This window comes from Amphiura filiformis, chromosome 12, assembly GCF_039555335.1.
Source record: "Amphiura filiformis chromosome 12, Afil_fr2py, whole genome shotgun sequence".
In the NCBI taxonomy this organism is placed as follows: domain Eukaryota; kingdom Metazoa; phylum Echinodermata; class Ophiuroidea; order Amphilepidida; family Amphiuridae; genus Amphiura; species Amphiura filiformis.
The window spans coordinates 3,340,495-3,360,436 of record NC_092639.1 but is presented as its reverse complement, the minus strand read 5'-3'; the positions used below and the strand labels follow the sequence as shown (position 1 = coordinate 3,360,436).

The window sequence follows — 19,942 nt, the reverse complement described above, 5'->3', positions numbered from 1 at the left end:
ATCAAAACTTCCTTCACCCAATGGAATTTGGGGAGCTGCACAGATAATTGGTGGATGTTACAATCTAAATGCGGATAGGTGTGCGCCGTTCGGCAGCAACCTAGTTGATGCGATCTGATTGTGATGATTCACCATTACAGCGCTTTGAGTCCTCTAAGATCTGGAGAAAGGCGCTTTATAAATCCAAAATTTATTTATTTATTTATTTTATGGCCATTTTGGAAATGTTAAGGGTAGACGAGGTATTGTTGGTCGAAGCAACCTAAAAATCGATTTTCATTATCTAGATCAATATATTATTGAAAAATAACACCTTGATGTTTTGCAAAAGTTCATCAGGTACGTTTTACAAAAGTGTTGTTGTTTCAGCTCTCTTTACAACGTAACTCAAGAACCGCAGCACCCATAAAAGTATAATGTGATATTTTAATTCTTCTATACACTCGCTATGAATTGAGCAATGCAGTTTTTGCCAAAGCTCACTACCATTCGTAAGATGCTGTGAACTACCAAATCACAACAGTTTAAAATAATTAATAACCTTAAGTAACTATTCATTTAATCAAAGTAAACCAACTCAAATGCCTTCTTATGAAAACCTGTTTAAAATTTTTAATCACTCAAATAGGTAACCTACGAACTAAGATTTGGCAAAATGTTAAAAATTTGGCAGCCATTTTTGATACGGACTTTTAATATGGCGTTCTGGGGACCTATGATTAAAAAGATAGATAAAGTGATTAAAATATTATGGCCTATTAGAGAACATTTCCAATATTTGAAGCCACGAAAATCACATTTTAGAATTTTAAATCACTCATATACAGGTCACCTAAGGAGCTGTGCAATAATTATGAGCCCTGTGGGAGGGTAAAATGGGGGGGTTTGGTGAGCCGGAAGGGGGTCAAGCAATTTTGGCCAGCCGAGAGGGTGGAGGGCAAGCGATTTTTGGCAGGCACTCATGGGGCGCCTTTTAAATAAAATGCTCTAACAAGGCTTAGGAACAGTACGGAAATGCTTTGCAAATTTTCCTGCTCGCTGCGCTCGCAACATAATATCTAGACCATTTTTTAATTAAAAGGATTGCAAATTGGGAACCCAAATATTTGGCATGTGTAAAGTGGGGGCAAAGATTTTTGATGGGCCGAGAGGGGGCAAGCGATTTTGGCAGGCCGAGAGGGGGGGGAAGCGATTTTTGGCGGGCCGTTCAGAAATTTTGGCCCCCCGGGGGGGCTCATAATTATTGTACAGTCCCTAAGAGCAAAGATTATACAAATATTAACTGTCTATGAGTGTGATGGTCGAAATATAATCACGAGGTGAAAGATGGATTGTTCCATTCCACGAGCCGGAACGGCGAGTGGAATGGAACAATACATCTTTCACCGAGTGATTATATTTCGACCATTACACGAATTTAAGACAGTTAATATTTGTTTTATATCACTCATGCATAAATTCTATTACTAAAATACTATTTAAGGTAGGAAATACATTTTTCATCAACATAACACCATGTTTTGCCGTGATATATTTCACATTTTGGGGTCCACCCCATAACTAAATCGGCGAGTCCAAGAGTCAGCGCACGGCTTTGCGCAGGCGCACTACGCCAGAGCACATGATGGTAAAGACTATCACACGGAGAGGGTGATAGTAAAAATGGCAAATGGTAATCAACCAATGAAATGTCTAGAATTTATGTATGAGTGATATAAAGCAAAATATCTTATGGCTCTCTTGGAAATATGCTAATGACGTCTCATTTTATCAAACTTCCATATGCATCCATGTGTCCTAAAACCTAAAACCCATTTCCAAAATAATTTAAATCACTCGAAAGATATTTTCAAATGTTGTAATATGGCGGCCATTTTGAATTTATGTAAATTATGGACATAAGAGCACATCAGACATATCGAATTGAATACCCGAGTGGAAGAAGGGCCCAACTCCAATTTTTTACAAAAATGAGTTAGACCCAGCATTTTATTGCCAGCAGACTGTTCTTCCTTGTGTGTGAAAGATGAGCCAAAATTCACTCTCTAAATAGTCTTCCACGTACACTTAATCATGGTTTTCATGGAAGAAAGGCCCAACTCCACGGAGTTGGGCCCTTCTTCCACAAATATTGGATTAAAGAGGAATTTTGTTCATCCATGAAATCTGCTTTTCACTACAATAAACTTTCTTGCTAACATATTACATACTTCTACTTGTGCAATTAATGGATAATTACCTCATTTCTGTAGCTATTTGTAACACATCTGCTTACGGAACTGGCACTTGCAATATATTAGTGGAAGAAGGGCCCAACTCCATCTCATATTAACACCTGTACCGTTGCCATGGAAACATCATATATAATTTCGAATGTATATAATATTGTATTTTCATGTATTAAAGGTCCCCTGAAGATGAAAACATTCTGTCTATAAAACTTTTCCAAATATTAAGTTTTTTCTTAATATCTCAAAAACAGTTTTGATGGAGTTGGGCCCTTCTTCCACTCAGGTATTCAATTGTATTCTGAATACGAGGAATGTCCTTCTAATATCAAATAATTTGGAATTTCTTGAAATTTGCGATGTGATATAAATGCAAATTTTTAAAAATTGACATTTGAAAATTTTGACATTTCGCATTGAATATACAAATTTTCCCCCCAAATTTGTAGGTGTTTGGGGGGAAAAATTCTATATTCTATAACCCGAAATGTTCAAATGATCGTCGGCTTTTCCTCCATCGCGAATTTCAACAAATCCAAATTATTTGCTATCAGAAGACATATTCCTCGTATTATTCTGGATGCAATTCGATGTGGAGGGATGATATCGATTGTTTCAAAACATCTAATTATTGCAAATAATTCGTGCACATTCACTTCTATAATATACATTTCAAATGAGTGCTCAAGAATGTTCTCAATTTTAGAAGGACCAATGGAATGGTACCAAGATTTTCAAACGCCGTTTACTCAGAATAGCAATTTTGCGTATTCGGCACTCTGCCGTGTTCATAACGATATTATAATGAACCATAAACTCTGCCATGGAGCGGACATCTTGATACCAATATTTGTGATAATAATTATAATGAGTTAATATTTAGTATCGTGTCCATATACGAATACTTATCTTTATGATATGTTTTTGTAAAACTGATATAACATGTCACTAAGTATTCCTATTGTATTTGTTCCCTGTGTATGAAGAAGAACTGAAACTCCATCGGTATTAGGGCTTACTATGAACTCATAGGCCTACTTCATAACATGCCCTCTCAAGGATGTGGTCAACAGAGCGTATTCGGGTTTTATAACTACTGGTAGGCGTAGACACCACATTACATTATATAGGCCTACCATCCGACAGAGGATTTCCAAGATGACGGAAGGGTGGATTTCACTACGGGCATGTCTTGCCTCTCTAGCGTTCACGTTACTCATTGGTAAGAATATTAATTTTTCAAACATCATTATTATCCTGCATGTGGCTCATTTTACACCCACATGAACAAGTTGCACCTTTATTTATGGCTAAGTAGCCCTAGAACTCTGACCATAGTATTTTACTCGGGCCAGAGGCACTTTACATTGAAAAAAATTGTTGAGCATGCCCCGGGAGCATGCTTGAACGATCCAGTACAAAAGTTGAAAGCATTTCAATGCTTGATCGAACCAATACAAATGTATAGCTATGTATGTCAGGTCGCTAAATAAAACCAAAAGTTAAAAAGTTACAGGCCAGCCGGTCCTTGTACAGCCTGTCACGGATGGGGGTTGCGAATGACATTACCTATTGTTATCGTTGAATGGCAGACGAGAGTGTAAACATGATCAAAATCGTTTTCGTTTTTTTGTCGTCTCTTGCTTAAATTTCAACGAACTTCTCCAGTGTAATATAGGTAAAATGTTCTGTAAAATTAACTCCAAATGGTGACCGAATTTTAAAGGAAATCAAGGAAATTAAAATCTGACAGGCTGGTTTAGAAACTTGCCTCGCTCCAAAAAAATCACCAAAATCTGTAAATAATTTGCAATTTGAGAAAATACAAATTTCCGAAATTTTGGTCGGCATTCATTTGTACAGGAAATGTTTTTCCCAATTTGTTCAAATCTGGGTCGGTCGGACCCGTAGGTTTTCGTCGCACAGTGACATCGCCCCGATATCTTCATAGTAGAAATCAAAGAGCTTTTAAATAGAAATAGAGTCGCAATAGATTATATAATCTTTTGTTCGTTTGATGTCGATTAGAAGTTGCGACAGGCTATTCATAAAAGTGGTACCATTGTTTCGAATAAAGGGGTTCCGCCATTAAATTGGTCACTGATCCGGCATCATATTAACGCTCTACACAACAGGCGAGTATTAATAAGTGACCACACTACAGTCATGTGTAAGGGCAGTCATGTGTAAAGTGGTACCATTGTACTCATGTATCCAAAATGTGTGCTTGTGTGGGTCTGAAGACTATAAGGAGGCTTTAGCTGTCGATGCAATCATCTTTACCACCCACCTGACGATAGGTGTTTCATTTAAATAAATTGAATGCTCTTGGTGATCGATTACACATTAGAATGTATGAAGGCTGCCATGTCCAGTCTATATATCTATATTACACTATAATGGTAATCGCTATACGTATACATGTAAGTATAAGTATAGGCCTATAAAGGTTGTTTTTAAGAAATTTCCATTTAATTTTATTTTAAGGAGATTGGTATAGAAATAGTGGCGTACCCAAAGAGGGGATGGGGAGGGGCAGATTCACCTCTGTGAGAAGTCTTGGGAGGGGGAGGGAGGGAGAGGGGGAGGAGGGGATATGGAGAATGAGAGAGGGCTGGAGGAAGGGAGAAATAAAAAGATATGATAAAGACAAGTATATAAATAGAAATATAAGGAAAATTATGGGAATGAGAGAGGGAGGGTGAGAGGGGACAATGAGAGCGAGGGAGTGATAAAATGTAGGCCTAGGAAAGAATAAGTAGAGAGAAGGGAAAAGAAAGGAATGATGAATACATTTAATAATAATTATTAGGCCTATATAATAACTAAACACATTACAGCACTGGGCAGCCATTCGACTATGTCAATGCCTTTATTCGTTACGTAATTAAAACGCCCAGTCAGATGTATTTCACACCTACCAAACACAACTCACCCAATTTCGCAAACTGGACGTTGAATGTACACTCTCATGAATATTGATTGGCAATATTTTCCAATATGTCAGCGCTCTAATCGGAAACAATAGAACAATAGACCCTGCAGAGCGTTGGTAGAAATCGCCATGGTAGGTTGAATCCACAGCCACACATGGCTATTTTATTCGGACCTTATGAGATGCATATTATTAGCGACGTGACCTGACTAAGGCTATGACAATAGACGGGGTAATTGATTTCTCGCTGTGTGAGCAAGCTTGTATACGACATTGCGGTCAATGGTTAATATACTCTCTCCACTTGAGTGAGTGCCGCTATAGCCTGCTGCGCGCTGTAGTCCATAGGCCTACAGGACAACGCAATATAAAATTGAGAGTTTTGGTCAAATTTTGAGTTCAAAGCGCACGGCCAATTTTCAAAGCGCACGCTAACGACTATAATATCTGTTCAACACGTATTTTCAAGTGTATGAGACCACATCTGGTTTCTTGAGAAAATTCATTTACGGGAGATATTCATCATTTTTAACCCAGTATCCGAAGATTTTCGTCTGATATCAAAATCGTGCATAGCAATTCACGTGTATCAATCCCGTGTGTTCATTTTAATGTCTCTGCTGCACCAAATAATTATTAGCCAGGCGATGTCGGTGTGCGTCGCCTAATTGACAATCATGCACACCGTTCATGGATGGAATACATGGATGTCTATCCTACACCAGAGAACAAGTTATAAGCAGTCCCATCCCATGATACAACTGAAACATCCGGGTACTTGAGAACCAGTCTACTAGAAATAAATTGAATGAATACAGCTAGCCCGAATCCTTCTGGCCTCTAATGGCGGCGCCTTTTTTACCCACCATCCTTCACGTTGCCTTACCTCAATGACCCTTGTAGGTCAGGCAGATTCCGAATTATTGTCATATCATCTGGCTAATATGATGATTATGGTTGCTATGGGCGGCCATCTTGGATTCCAGGTGTCCTGGACCTCAGACATCCATGAAACCCCCTTCATTTATTCAGACAGCCTTGATTTAGTGGGGATAGACACCTCAATCACCCCTCTAGGTCAAGTAGTTTCAGAGTTATTGTCATTTTACCTGGTTCAGATCATAAGTACATTTTGGCGGCCAATTTGAAAAATGGCCATATACAGAGTTTGCCCGGGTTTGGAATTTTCCACCTAGTAGAATTTGGAAGACATATGCATACCCTACTCGAATCAACTTCCAAACTTCCCTCTTTGAAAAATGTATACGGGTCTGTAGGACAGGGCCAGGACTAATAGAGGCGATGACCTGCAGGCTTTGGTATGGTTTATTCATCATGTTCAATGCACCACTGCGAAAAATCAAGCAGGTCAACTACAAAAAAATGCTGGTTCTAGGGTAGAATATATCATAAACTTTTGGCAAAATTGTGTTTTGAATGCACTAGGATATTTTAACCATGAGAAAATGACGATTTCTTTTGTACCATTTAACACGTAAAAGAATAGGAACTTGATTTAGCATGTTTAGTGGTGTGATCCCGGCATGTCGCCTTAAACAGAACTAACTTTCCTATAAGCCAAATCGTCATTGGAAGTTTGCAATGCATTGTGGGACAGTTTTTGCCGTTTTGGGACACTTTGTCCTTTGACCTATTGGGAACATTAAGAAATATTGGTTTTTTGTACGTACAAAATATCATCTAAAATGTTTGACAATAATTGAAACAAATATAAAAAAATACTATTATTTCATAAATTAAGTATTTTTAATGATAACATTATGACAATAATAAGTAAATCAATAATAATTACGTCAAATTGTTAGTTGTGATTTCTTACGACTAGTCCAATAAAATATCCACTTGCAGACGTTTTGGAAACTGTCAGTTTCCTTTATCGATGCTATTGATGTAATGACGATCTGTATACAGCTGATGTTGACTGCTGCTTAGCAACTGAGTTGCCAGTTGATTTCTTGTCAATTATCAGATCGTCAAAACGTGACTCAAGTTGTATTGTCCCTCGTCTCTGTTCATGGTGTTGCCCCGCTTTCTGATGGTGATTGCCTCTTTGATCCACCTTTTATATCTGTTGCTCTCTTTGCATCACCATCAGAAAGCGGGGCAACACCATGAACATAGACGAGGGGCAATACAACTTGAGTCACATTTTTGACGATCTGATAACTGACAAGAAATCAACTGGCAACTCAGTTGCTAAGCAGCAGTCAACATCAGCGGTATACAGATCGTCATTACATCAATAGCATCGATAAAGGAAACTGACAGTTTCCGAAACGTCTGCAAGTATAAGTGGATATTTTATTGGACTAGTCGTAAGAAATCACAACTAACAATTCTACTATGAACAGTCCTGATGAATTTGTTCAAGAAAATAATTACGTCAATTTTCCCGATATGTCAGAGTTCAATGTGTCTCAAAACTGCTCTAAAAACCGGAAGTTAGAATGGCGATTGGGCTTATTATGGGACAAAGTTTGAAAAGGGTGAAAAGACACGGACCGTGTTCAACGTGTTACTGTCCTACATAAATCCATTCGATGTAGTCATTTATTTATTAATTTATTAACCCAATTTATACTATTTCAGGAACTTGTGCAGGACGAAATGTTGCTTTTAAAAAGTTTCTTCTTCATGATCTTGAAACGCGGAGTAGCAGTGGATTCGGTTATTACCACCCAAATCTGATTCTCCAAGAAGGTGCTGTAGTAGATATCGTTTGCAGAAGTAACAAGGCTATAAGAAAGGGGCCTTTAAAAGCCGTAGGAGTGAAGTGGGCCCTTCAAAAAGAACATTCATCAGCGCAAAGGTTTCCGGTTGATCATAAAGTATTTCCAGCGGAAAGAAATTACGAAAAGTATCAATCTCAATATGTGGACGGTCCTTCCTTTGATGACCCTTTGGCAGCCAAGGTGATGTCAACAATGCGATATACAGCTCGTAAGGAAGACCATGGCAAAGGGCTAACATGCGTGGAGTTGATCTCAACGATGGAGCGTCTCCGCATGTGTTATCGTATGTTGACAACCATCTGCATCTGATCATTAGACGTAAGTTGCATTTAGGCACAACATTTTTGGCCCTATAGCGCTATCGGTACCCGAAAAGGTACCGATGACACTTTTTATCGTACCCTGAATATTTGTACAGTGAGTACATTTGTTTTTTATTTAAATGAAAAACAATAACTCCTAATTATTATGCTTGATACAATTTATTATATCTCCAGGGAACGATGTTAAGAGTCATCGGTACCTAACCGGGCACCGATAGTTCTATAGGACCAAATTGAACGTGGTGCCTTACTGATCTTCTTCTTGCGTACGCGTATGTATAGTACACCTATGTGGTTTTTGTTTATAAAAATCCTGGGGGGTCCAAGTGTTTTACAATGTTCAGTGGCATATAAGATTCATTTGTCTGAGGGGACAGAAACAAAAATAACTCATATAGTGGTAATCATATTGGTCCTGTGTTATTGTGATAATTATTTGCGCACGAAGCGTGAAATGTTTTATCAATTGAACACTATTTGAACCCAAAGTGAAGGTAATTTTTGGGTCAACCAATTCAACGTTGAATTTTACACTATTTTGGCCAAAACAAAGGTAAAATTGTGTGTTTACAAGGCTCAATTTAAATTCTACACTATTGGGGGGGGGGGGTTGAGTTGAAACTTTCTTTTGGGTGCTGGTTTTGGTGTAGCGTGTGTCATCCTATTATGGAGGGGCGACCATGATGGGATGGGGGAGCACTGGACCTGATTGGGGGAACAGGCCGTTTTCCTATGAGATTTCGGCAATTTTCCTCAAAATATTCAAATCGATTGGGCGGGGAGGGACGCTACGCCGCCACTGCATGTATGTAAAACATGCATAGTGCACTATAAGTTGTACTGGGTTGTAGAATTATTGTACAGACCAAATAATCTGCCAGAGATCGCTATAGCTTAAAAGACAAGGGCATCATTCCGAAGTTGATCGTGGGAGGGGACACAAGGTGTGTGAAATATGACCGTGAAGAGGGCATCTCGTCGTGCTTGCGAGACGCAGGGGTTGGGAGGCGTGCCAGAGGGTAGTCTCGGTCTCAGCCGATTTGTGCTTCTCGGTTATTAAATAAACCGTCTGGCGACAATCAAATAGTACGTTTTTCATCAGTAAAAACTAGGTAAAAGCGAGGTAAATTGGCTGTCAATCAAGCGCTGTGCTTTTGACAGTCATGCGGTGATACAACACAATGCGTATGAGTATACGCACTGCGAGTCTCTGACATGAAAGACGATATGATACGATTGGCGCCTCAGTTGTTGCCGCTATAGTATAACCCTATAGACCTTTTTCCCTCTATCCCACAATGCACTATTCCAGGGGGGTATGACGTAGTTCATTAACCTCATAGATCGTGTGCATCCGATGGTCTTTGCCAGGCCTTAATATGGGCATACTGATTCCATATATGCGGATTCTCGTAAAGGCCATCGATGTTACTAATTATGCAATTATTGAATACACGAGTGATGCAGTTACGGAGCGATGCAGAACATCTGTGTAAGAGATTTTGTTGACATTTTATTTTCATCTCCGAAAAAAAGTGAAACGGACGCCGACAAAATATCACTGCGTGTCCTGTAATTAGTTTTTCACCATTAGGTCTATAAAATGTATACAAAGTTAGGTTTCAATAAGAGGAAACTTTTTTTGGCGACGACACCATGTCCATAAGGCATAGAAATGTTGTTTTTGCCCCGAAAGGTATTAGTGACCGCGCGCCATTATCGTGATGATCGGAGATTCCTTTTTTTGTGATGAAGGCACCAGCCGAAATGTCCGTATTCCAGAATGTAATGAACATAACTCTGTACTCCCCCGGGGAGATGATGTATTTTGCGACACTCATACCCCCCTGGAATAGTGCATGATGGGAAAGAGGGAAAAAGGTCTATTGTAAACTAGTGTACATTTAACGTTTGCGGTACATGTAATCTACAGATAATGATATTTTCCACTTCTACACAATCACTATGGCCCACAAGAGCCTCATCCCAATGACATAGTCCAATAACCTCAATTACATAATCATAGTGCAAAATTTGACCTCAAGTTGCAGAATATGAGTTTTTGTACCCAAATCTTCTAAGGTCATTCAATGAATGTACAAATGTATTGGGGTTTAAGAACTGTTCAACGGATAGATGAGCATGCCGTGGATCCTAGTGAATTCACGTCCTAATTCAGCAGTCAACCTGGTGCCATAGCGAATTGAAAATTCAATAACCAATCAGCGATCGTCATTTCACGGATTGTCGCCACACGGTTCGTCAAATGACGAAGGAGTATAAACCGGCTGGGATCTAGACAAGTCTGAGGGGGGATGTACACATTTTACAAAATGAGCGCCAAATGAAGGCATTTGGTGGACACCTTTACACTAATATTGTGTATCAATTGGACCGTTGCAACGGAATGGCACTTGCTAGTGTAACAAGCTGATTTTGTTCGTTTGTTAATTAAACTGCAACAAGGTGATTTTTCCAATTTTTTCATCTTCCAAGAGAGAATTACACCAGGAGTGCTCATTTTAAGCTAACTGAAATTAGACTCTGAAGATGACCGCGCTGTTGATCTACCAATGAACTACCCCTCCAACTAATAGTAAGACTAGGTTCCTGTGACCAGTCATTGTGCGTAATGACATTGCACATCCCAGTTCTAGCAGTGCAAGCTCTGCTCAGCTGACTCTAGCTCAAGGGTGATATAGGGGCATTGACTTAGCACGCTGGTTTACGCCACTCATACCAGCTGTTCCTAGCCTGAAAGTAGGATTGAGTGCCCAATGGCCGATGGATAAGGGCGATAGGCGGGGCGAGCGTAAAACATTTAGATCCACAGGTGAACACAACATCGCAGAATTCGAAGTTCGTATGTTAAACTTGAACTTGAAGTTGATGGTTTTGATCGTAAGATTTTGATACAACTGTGATGTCTTGTTTGAAGAGAATTGCAATCCCTCCATGTAGATCTCCACCGCCTCTTGGTACATTGTAAATGTCATAACCAGGACGTGTAAGTGAAGATAAGATGATCATCAGATCCGTTTCCAACTAACCATGTCTCGGAGAGCAAAGATGTCAATGGCATACTCAACAAGCAAATGATACCTCGAGTCGTTCTACCTTTGACTGACTGGCAATTCATTGAAAACAGTGATAAATCATCAGTAGCATTTGACTTATAACGCAGCAAATTGAAATTAACAATTCCCGTGTGGAAAGCTATGGCCATGTCTTCCATAGGAATGTAAATTGTCAACTGCAATAGCCCAGTGGATTTACCAATGTGGGTTTATCATTACTTTAACATCATTATTATCATTGTATCTTTTCAGCGGCACCGGCTCCATTGACGTTTAAAAGCACAATCGTACACAAATGGCGCGGTGGATTCGTTGGTAGTATCGATATACCAATCTCTGACTATTACACTTCTTGGAAGATTATTCTCACATTCCGTAAAAAGTGATCAATCTCTTTGTAAGTCTCAATTATTTTTACTCAATTCAGACAGGTGACACCAGACGCCTTTTCGGTGTGGCCAGCTACATCCCGGGCAGAAGTTGTCCAAAATTGGCCCACGAACCTTGATTATCATGATTATGGGCTAAAAACTGGGCTCAAAAAGAAACTTTTTTACATGGTCATATCTTGAAAATATGTTCATCAAAATTTATGAAAATTACACACAGGATTACTTCAATACTCTACTCTAATGACATGTCAATAGCCAAACGGTTGCCTTACTATCTCTTACTGACACAACTGAAAAATGCACTGACATGGAACCGCTTGCTGTATCAGCCTCATGGGAATTTCGGCAGCATAGAGTTTAAGGCACGTGAAGAAGTCAAAACAGTACAAATGAAGGTATTCGTGAGAGAGTGTTGGGGCGCACAGGCGCGTAGATCTGCACCATGGATTTAAATGGATCCCGGGCGGCGCTCCCTTATGGACCTACCTAGGTAAACAAACAAACAAACAAACAAACAAACACGTTAAAGGGTTTCATTTGTAGGATTGTTTCATAATTATGATTGGTTAGTTTATGACAGACAAATCCAGTGTTTTGTACTCACTTTCTGAGCTTTCGATGACCGGTTATGTCATCTTGATCAGATCTAGGCCACGGCACTTCCCGCCGTGGGATTTAGTAACGTAAGCATGGTAAGCGTTCGCCTATTAAATGGCGCTATGGGCTCCCCTGACATAACTGGAATTTTAGACACAAACTAAAGTGCTCCCATAAAATCACACCAGCAAATAAGGGTACGTACCCTTAATTCTTGTTGAGATTTTTAGACTTGAGGAGGGAGCTCACTATTTGTACATGAAATTTATCTCAAGGCAAAGGAGCCAAGGTGCGCCATTATGCGAACGTTTACGGTAGTCTCTTTCCCACAGGTTCTTGATTGGTTTAGCAGCGAGTCGTAGACTTGATCCAGAGAATACATTCGAAAGCTTTAGCGGAGATTCTTGCACCCATTGTAGGCCAGACAGAACACCACGTGACTAATTCAAAATCGTTAGCCGAAGAGGTCAGTGGTATTTATATTGACGATTGAGACATTTTTCATTATCATGATGTCGTATCATTATTTACAAACACCCCATAGACCAAGCGATAGCTGTCATCAAGGCTAAGCTTATCAAAGATACTTCATTACCCACACGTACAAAACTCGGCGCAGCGATGGGTAGTCCTGTAAGCGCAACCGTTGTAAATGGAATGGTTGGAAGAACAAGCCACAGACCCTAGAAAAAAAATTCTAGGATCTGTGAACAAGCCATGACAAGCACCCCCTTAAACTGTAAGCCAAAGCTATGGCGCCGTTATGTTGACGATATACTGGATATTATCAAGAAAAACTCAACTGAAAAGCTAACAGACCATCTTAATTCCGTAGACCCATCAAATTTACATACAAAGAGGAAGTAGAAGGAAAGATACCCTTCCTTGACACCCTCATTGTCAGGAAGCAAGGTGGCTCTGTAAAATTACTGGTATATCGCAAGAAAACACACACAGACTAATATTTACACTTCGCTTCACAACATCCATTGCATCAAAAACTTGGCACAATCCGGACATTACTCGATTGAATTCAGAACGTAGTAACCGAAGAGGAAGATAAGAAAGAGGAAGAAGAAAGAAGAATCTGTGGTTATCCCAGATGGTCATTTGACAAAGTAAAACATCAAATGTCAAACAAATCGAAGAAGGAAACCAAAGATAAGAAACTGACAAGGACCCGTCGAAAGGTATGGTGGTACTACCATACATAAAAGGGCTCTCGGAAAAGCTGCAACGAATTTTCTGTAAGCACCGTATTGCCACCGCTATGAGACCGCATAACACTCTGAGAAACCTCCTTGTCCATCAAATAGACAAAATTGAGCCCAACAAGACTTGTGAAGTTGTTTATAGTGTGGAATGAATGTGACAAAACTTATGTCGGTGAAACGGGAAGAGCATTCGGAACCAGATTTAAAAAAAACCCAGAAAGACGCAGAAAAAGTAAAGAGCAAAAGTTACACCAGAGCCCAACGAAAAGAATCTCTAACATATTAACAGAACAAAACAAATCAGCCATAACAGACCATATCGTGCAAGAAAACCATGTCATCAACTAGGAGGGGGCAAAGATAATAGGCAAAGACTCTAATCAATTTACCAGAAAAATCTGCGAAGCCATGTGGATCAGAGGGAGGGGCAACAAAACCCAGAATCGAGATATAGGATGAGGGATGTATTCTCTGGATCACGTCTACAACTCGCTGCTAAACCAATCAAGAACCTGTGTGAAAGAGTGCAGTGAGCCTGGACATTTGTGATCAAGATGATAGAACCGGTCATCAAAAGCTCAGAAAGTGAGTACAAAACACTGGATTTGTCTGTCATAAACTAACCAAAAACAAACACGTTATCGTTATTTTCTGAGAATCTGTTCCCGTTATCTGCGATGTCGTTTTCCTGACCCTTTATCAATCATTGACGTTGGTGGCGTCTTGAAGGTATTAATAGAAAATTGTATATTGTTTAGTATGATACGGACATTAGGGGCGGTCATTTTCTTCGGATCGAAGGGTGTAATGAATATGTCGGTGACCGGAGTCAATTTAAGACCCCCTCCCCCTCTATCGCGGGCTGAATATTTTTTATGACCCCTATATCGTGTTGAACATTTATGACCCCCCCTTCGGCACACAAAAAAAAAATTGATTTACATGTTAGATTGTGCAAATATTATGATGGAAAGTGTAAAGAATGAGCGCGTAGCAAGCCCGAAAAATTATAACCCCCCCTATTTTTGTATTAGGAACCCCTCCCACATTTTTTCATACACCCATTCCGAAGAAAATAAACGCCACCCCCCTCCCTTAGTCGAAGTCATTTGGTTACTTTATATCCGGGCTATATATTTGAGCATTATAGATGAGGTGACATCAGTGTTTATCACCGAAGGAAAGGGTCTGGTCCCGGGGTCTGGTCTATCGATAGCGAATTGCAACCACACACTGTTCAATGGCCTTATTGTACGGGTCCTGAACAAAAGATGATGCGCGCGCATACTGCCAGGCAAATGGGCATTGCATACAAACTGCCTGGCAATGATGTCACATGTCAATATATCATGTCTATAGTGCACTGGGAAATTATCCTTATTGAATAGAGAATAACATAAAGAAAATTGGTCTACATTTTAACCCACCTTTAATTGTGAAATTTTACACTATTTATATGTTATATAGGGTAACCCTTTTCAAGTGACCAACGAACCTTGTCTGCATGTACCTGATTGCGGTGATGACAATGTCCAGAAGATATGGGTCATTTACCAGACTTTCGCAAACCGCTTGCAGAACCCAGGAGACCATCTCAGACTCAACTTCGTTGCTAAAGTGAGTAAGGAGGTCGATCAAGGTCTTGTGGCTGACGTCAGCTTCTATGGATACAATCAGGTTTTCGCCACTCATACTAGCTCCTCTGAGTCTTCTTCGCGGTCCGATAGATCGTTTTTCTAGTAAACCATCAGCTGAACCATCACACAGTCCTTCACTGAATGGGCTATTCCCGCGCTTTTCCACTTGATATCAATACACCCACTATGGAACACATGACCTTAATCTCCCACAGAGGGAGTATAGATTTCATGTGGAGTCATCCATTCAGGTATAAACAGAATTTGAATTTCACACTCCACTTGTGGAAGATTAAGGTCATGTCTGTCATTGGGGGTGTATGGATTTCAAGTGGAATGGCCCATTTTGGAGCAGACGACATTTAATGGGTGACTCCATTTGAAATTCACACTCCATGTGTCATGTGTGTGGGGGATTAAGGTCATGTCTTCCATTGGGTTTCAACTGGAGCAGCTTATTGTCCTGGTCCAGACTTGGTCGCTTAAACAAAGTTACAAAAATATTTAAAAGCACTTTACGAAAACCCCGAAGGTTCTGCACAGCGCTCATATGATTTTATGGTGTCTTTTAGGAAAGCTTCTGTACAGCGACCATGTTGCTTTATGGTTTCATTTAAGATCCACGGGGGTTCCACCTGTACACCTGAAGGATATTAAATGAAGCAATTTGGAATTTTTGCCAAAACATGCTCACTCCACAGCTTAAATAGTAGTACCCGATCTACCTGTGTCTGTTCACATTGGTTTAACACTGGACATAAACCAGTTTAAGATAGATTAAAATGAAATCTGTGAAGATACTATGGACATAAATCGGTATATAAAAACATAAATTGGTATGTTTGTTTACCAATTATATATATTTTTATAATTACGGAAATTCATAGTTTGAATTTTACCGTTATTTTTAAAACAACTAGATTATCAACCTCCCCAAGCAATCTATTCGATCGTGCAGTACAAAATGCATGAAGAATCAATGTTTCCTTAAAATAAACAGTTAAATGAATTATAGTATTCCTGGTAGGGTCAGCAAATATAATGTTAAAAATCCTAATCACCATTGAGACAGGAATACCTCATTGTTGTCTCATTGTCGTGTCGATGGTGCGAGCATGGGGATACTTTATTTTGACGAACTGATTTTTGGGGTACTTTAACGAATAAACCAAACGTAACAAAATAACTAATGATATTGAAGAACATATCAGTAATCTCATACTTTTGAATTTTGACAATTGACCGCTCCGTTTTTGAAATAAAAGAATTTTACGAAACTACCTAATTTTCAGTCCATTCCACGGAGCCAATATCTATCAATGACGACAGACGCATCATGCGCTGATTATGCGCAGTGATTAGGCCATCTTAAATAGTTCGTCTCAAAGCCCCAGGCTTCCCAAGTTAAAAAGCTAATACGGAATGCGGTTTTAATTAATTTTTTTATTACTTTTTTTACTTTAATTTTTTGTATCTGTGGCAAGAATAGACCACCTTTTCATTTCTCAAAGTGGTTGCACTGTGGTTAAGATGAAGAATTTTTATTGAGATTTACGCTTTAAGTTATTTTGACGTCTGACGATGTCAGACGTGAGATTTTTGTGTGGTGGATCGGAAAAAATAAATAAAACAGCGAAAAAAACCCTGAAATTTACTCAATCCAGCGGGAATAGCGCGAAATAACTGGCGATTTTGAGACGAATCATTAAATCAAGATGGCCTTAGCACTCTATAGTCTACATATAGATCAAGATCATCGATTAATATTTGAATCCGTGGAAAGGCTCGAAAATGAGGGCGTTTCGTAAAATTCTTATATTTCGAGAACGGTATGGTCAATTGTCAAAATTCAAAAGTACGTGATAGCTGATGTATTCCTCAACCACACCAATTATTTACTTCTGTTTAGTTGTGGCGTTAAAACACCCAAACAATTAAGTTTCCGACGATACAGTTCTTTCAGGGACACCCTGTTCTCTGAAAAGACACGCATGCATGTCGTATTACCGTATCTCATGAATTTCAAATGGAATGAACATATTCGTCAGCACCAATTGAATTTCATACACCCTCTGATGAGAAAATTCAATCTGAATCTTCCACAGAGGGAGGGTGAGTCTCAAATAGAGTTGCCTAATGTGTTATAGATTCCGTTATACTCGCCATGTGATAAATATTTCCACATTATTGTGTCGATTGTTATTGGTTTGTATGCATGAGTAGGCGGGCCATCATATTGATTGCATACATACAGATTAATCACAACTCGCAACAATTTAACTCAATAAATTCATTAACTCAAACTTCATCGCAAGCTTGCAACATGGAGAATGTGATTACTGGTAGAATGAAACATATTAGAGCGATTGCGATGTTCCAGACGCAGCACGTGGACCGTAGGTTTTAACGTACGTTTTAACGTACGTTAATACGGTGTTAAATATTGCTAGTCTCGGTTCCGAACTGGACTGTGCTCATTCGTCACGAAGGAGAACACGGCGGCTCGAACAAAGACTATAATATCTATAATATCTGATCTCGGTCGATAGAGGGCATGGTGATTGAAAAGTTAATAGTACCCGCAAGCTACCGAGTCTCTGCCTAATTCAAACAGCACGCTAAATTGATTTTAGAGCGATTGCGATGTTCCAAACGCAGCACGTGGAACGTACGTTTTTACGTATGTTAAAACGGTGTTAAATATTGCTAGTCTCGGTTCCAAACTGGACTGTGCTCATTCGTCACGAAGGAGAACACGGCGGCTCGAACAAAGACAATAATATCTATAATATCTGATCTCGGTCGATAGAGGGCATGGTGATTGAAAAGTTAATAGTACCCGCAAGCTACCGAGTCTCTGCCTAATTCAAACAGCACGCTAAATTGATTTTAGAGCGATTGCGATGTTCCAAACGCAGCACGTGGAACGTACGTTTTTACGTATGTTAAAACGGTGTTAAATATTGCTAGTCTCGGTTCCAAACTGAATTGTGCTCATTCGTCACGAAGGAGAACGAGTCAGCTGGAATAAAGACTATAATATTTGATCTAATCTAATCTAGGTCGATAGAGGGCATAGTGATTGAAAAAATCTGAGTCTCTGCCTAATTCAAACAGGCCGCTTTTTATTTTGACTAAAATTTTGACCTACATGCTGATTAAACTTAATTGGTTTTTTTGTGCTCCCCAAATATTATAGTTGCCCAAAAACATATATTTTGGTAGAGTAAAGATCACTACATCCGTACATCATGACTTTACTTTATTTTCGTCCTGAAAATTGGGCGCGTTGCACGGACTTAGACATGAGGTAAAATCAGCATATTTCAACGTAGCATCTGCGTTTTATTCTACGTTGGAATCCAAAATGGGAAATCGCAATGTCATTTTTGTACGCAAAGTATCACACACATTTCAATGGGCAATCTCTGTGTATGAATATTGCGTTTAAATTTAGTCCATTTTTAACACATCGCTGTACCTTTATTATAATGATTTGAAAAAAAAAAAAAAGATCATGATAATAATTAGACTTTCCTTCGTATGTTCATTATCTTTGACTGTCTTTAACATATTGTGAAATGGACAAATTTTGCGCATTTTCAACGATGTACCTACGTCGATTTCGCACGTGGAATATCTTCAAAAATAGCTAAATACGTGACCTCGGTTCGATACAGGAGAGTGGTTTTGAATAGATCAACGTACATCCGATGTCTACGTTTGGAAATGGCAATGTCTATTGACTGAAATTTTGACTTAACATGCTGCTTAAACTTAATTGCATTTTTGTGCTCCCCAAATATTATAGTTGCCCCAAAACATGTATTTTGGTAGATTAAGGATCACAACATCCATATATCGTGACATTGGCCATGTTGGCGTCCAAAATGTGTGATCGCAATGTCATTTTTTAAACGCAAAGTATCACACACATTTCAATGGGCAATGTCTGCGTATGGACATCGCGTATAAATTTAGTCAATTTTTAACACATCGCTGTACCATTATTATAATGATTTGTTACAAACAAAAAGGATCATATAATTAGACTTTCCTTCGTATGTTCATTATCCTTGACTGTCTTTAACATATTGTGAAATGGACAAATTTTGTGCATTTTCAACGATGTATCTACGTTGACTTCGCACGTGGAAAATTTTCAAACTGGCTAAATACGTGACCTACTACGTTTGGAAATCGCAATCTCTCTATTATGTCTATTGCGTATATTCTCGCGTGCGGTTTGCAAATGTTTGCACATTATTTATCTAGGGAAGCCTCTTCAAATATCACCGCGCTGCCAAGCTGCGTTGATTGGTCGGATGCAATATCGTTGTTGTATTCGCTTACACAAACGTTAATGCAGTGAGAACACGGACGTGGTATATAGAAAAATCGCGTGACCCAGGATCGGTAAAAGTGAACTTCCACTCAGTACTGGGAAATGGAAGGCAGATTGCCTACAGATTCGGAGGCTCCATGTATTGGGTTGATTTTTAATGTTATATATTCTACATTACCAGTTGTTATCCATGGACCCGAGGGAGGATCTATCCGGATCCCTACTCTTCGTAAAGTAAAACCAAGAATAGAAGCTAAATCGGGCTGGGCTATAATAGTTACATGCACAACTGATATACAAAGCTTCTCGATACGAATCGCTCCCGAAGGCGGAAACAAATAAGAATCATAATTAAACTAACAATAATAAAAATGCATTTACGCGCTGAACGCATCAAGTCGATGAGCATTGTGTTTAGTTTATATGCGTGAGTAGGCGGGC

The 19,942-nt window shown here is 39.3% G+C and overlaps 1 long non-coding RNA gene across 1 annotated transcript; it reads left to right on the top strand.

Moving 5' to 3' along the window:
* The first annotated feature begins 3,346 nt into the window (after positions 1 to 3,346).
* Positions 3,347 to 17,149, top strand: LOC140165299 (uncharacterized). Its single transcript, XR_011860669.1, has 4 exons — positions 3,347 to 3,450; positions 7,774 to 8,234; positions 11,569 to 11,713; positions 14,987 to 17,149. It is a non-coding gene; the product is annotated as an uncharacterized lncRNA (long non-coding RNA).
* Positions 17,150 to 19,942: the final 2,793 nt, after the last annotated feature.